Below are 2,809 nucleotides of genomic sequence, written 5' to 3' on the forward strand. Positions count from 1 at the left end.
AGGGGGAGAAATGCCAGATGTAGGTGATGGGGAGGAAGGCAGCAAATCACACTGCCATGTGTGTTCCTATGCAACAATTTTGCATGTTCTTCACATGTACCCCAAAACCTAAAATACAATAAAATAAATAAATGGGGAAAAAAAATAAAATAAAATAAAATGTAAAAAAGAAAATGTGGCACATATATACCATGAAATACTATGCAGCCATAAAAAAGGATGAATTTATGTCCTTTGCAGGGACATGGATAAAACTGGAAACCATCATTCTCAGCAATTGACACAAGAACAGAAAACCAAGCACCACATGTTCTCACTCGTAAGTGGGTATTGAACAGTGAGAACACATGGACACAGGGAGGAGAACATCACATACTGGGGTATGGGGGGTGGGGGCCTAGGGGAGGAATAGCAGGGAGTGCGGGGACTGGGGAGGGATAACATTAGGAGAAATACCTAATATAGATGACAGGGTGATGGATGCAGCAAACCACCACCATGGCACACGTATACCTATGTAACGAACCTGCACAATCTGCACATGTACCCCAGAACTTAAAGTATAACAAATTTTTTAAAAATAAAATTAAAATTAAAAAATAAATTTTAAAAAGACCATTTCAGCTTTTTCCAGTGTTCCCTTTTCTAGTGGGGATCAGCCCTAGTCCTGGGGCCAAGATATAGAACAAAACACCATCCTGTCCCCAGCTGGGACCACACAGTATCCGTCCTCCCTGCTTTGATAATAGAACTCACCAAGTTTCAGCTGGCAGCCATGTGGCCACGCGCATGAACTCTGAACAACAGAATATGAGAAGTGATGTGCCCCACCTCTGGGTCGTGCCCTTGAAAAGAAATGTGTAAGTACTTCCCTGACCCTTTCTATTTCTCTTGTTATAAGTAAAATTTTGATGCCACAAAAGAAATGGCACTGGAAGATAAATCCTCTCTCAGCAAGGCAGTTTACTTCTATGAAAGGGTGTGGCTCATGGATGGAGCAATGGCACCCGCACATTTGGGCGAGTGAGGAAAAAGGGTACTTATCCCTGATGGGGGTCGCCCCTACTGCTGTGTTGTTCCCCTATTGGCTAGGGTTAGACCACACAAGCTACGCTAATCTCAACTAGCTATTTTAAAGAGAGCAGGGGTCCGAGCTGGAGTGGCAGGGTGGGTGCTTTGGTGGGAAGCATGGTTATAGGTAGATCAGAGCAGGTAGCCAGGAGTGACCTAGGTCAAAGAAGGTGACTGAAGCAAGTGACTGGAGCAAGTGACTGGGATGAGCCAGGACACAGCCGGGGACCGGGGGAACAGATGTGAACTACTGATTAGAACCAGTGGAGAAGGTTGTTTAGTGGAACTACAGGGAAATTAAACTTTAAAATGAAGGACAAATAAATGAACATGATGACATACTGATTCTGTGAAGAGAAATTTACAACTCATTGTATCCAATACCCTCTTGCTGGGGAAATGACAAGAATTGATCATCGGCCTTGGACTCTGAGGTGGACACGCTACTTGGAGGACTCCACTGACACCCTGGCACCCCGGACCACCTCCTTCTGCACGGTGATACAAGGAAGAGAGAAACTTCTATCTCAGTTAAGCCATTATATCTCAGGGTTGATTTGTTACAGCAGCCTGGCTAATACCCTAAGTAATACAAAACTTACATTGAGAATGCCTTTCCCACCTTTTGGTATTTGGGGAGCAAAGGAAAATAATTGGGGGTTGAGGGAAGGGAGTAGAAGAGAAATTGACGACGACTCACTTCCAGACCCAATTCTGCCACAGAAGGCTGGGGCTTCTTCCTACTTGTACTCATATGAAATAACTTCAAGAAAAATTGCTGGTATGCTATTGTTAATTTCTAAGGGTTCATATAAATGTTAAGTGTTATAAATGTAGCATATTTCTCGAAGAGTACCAACAAAATTCTTAGGTGGCTGCCTCTGGAGATAGGGACTGAAGGATAGGAAGACAGCACCGGAGGAAAAGAACTCACTTTTGGATGCTTTCGGAATGTTATTTCACGTGTAGGTATTCAAAAATAATAACATTTAAACCTTAAGAAGTCAACATCCTAAAATTAATTTTTAGAGAGGACTGAACTCAGCTATTAACCCTTTATCTCATATGAATGATTTTCACCCCTTTTGGGTGACCATTGTCCACAGTGGTACAATGAGTTAAAAATGTCGCATTTTTTAAGGCCACTGTTAGCAATGGATGTGAAAGCAAACTTCCCCTTGGACATATGTATGCATAGCTTTCAAACAGCACAAGAAAAATCAGGCCTTTCCTCAATGGATTTTTTTTTTGTTTGTTCCCAGTGGAAGCAGAAATCAGCAGCAGCACAGAATCCTTGAAACTTTCCCTCCTTTCCCCCACATCATTATTTTATAAAGGTCATCCCACACTGAAGGGGTAGCCAAGTTAGGGTGACGGCAGCTCTGCCATGGCCCTCATTACGCTGATCTGTGCTGTCTTCCATCCCTTCATCAGCAGCAAAGTCAATATTTCATCTGGGAGCTAAAATTAAGTCACTACCCCTCCTGTGAGCGACACTACTCCTGAAATAAAAATTTTACAACATTAGGTTGGAGGAGGATCACTTAGCATTTGAAAGCACTTCCCCTGTGACCTTGAGCTTTTATCGCTTGGGAGCCAAAATAAAATCTCTGAGGCAAGATTTATGAATAAATAATTAACCATGAAAATAAAAGCAGCACTGAAAAAGAAGTAGGTCCCTTCCACTTACAGCCAAAGTTGGAGAGAGAGAGAGAGAGAGAGAGAAACTTAGGAGGAG

The sequence above is a fragment of the Cebus imitator genome, unplaced genomic scaffold (assembly GCF_001604975.1).
Source record: "Cebus imitator isolate Cc_AM_T3 unplaced genomic scaffold, Cebus_imitator-1.0 Scaffold42, whole genome shotgun sequence".
Classification (NCBI taxonomy): domain Eukaryota; kingdom Metazoa; phylum Chordata; class Mammalia; order Primates; family Cebidae; genus Cebus; species Cebus imitator.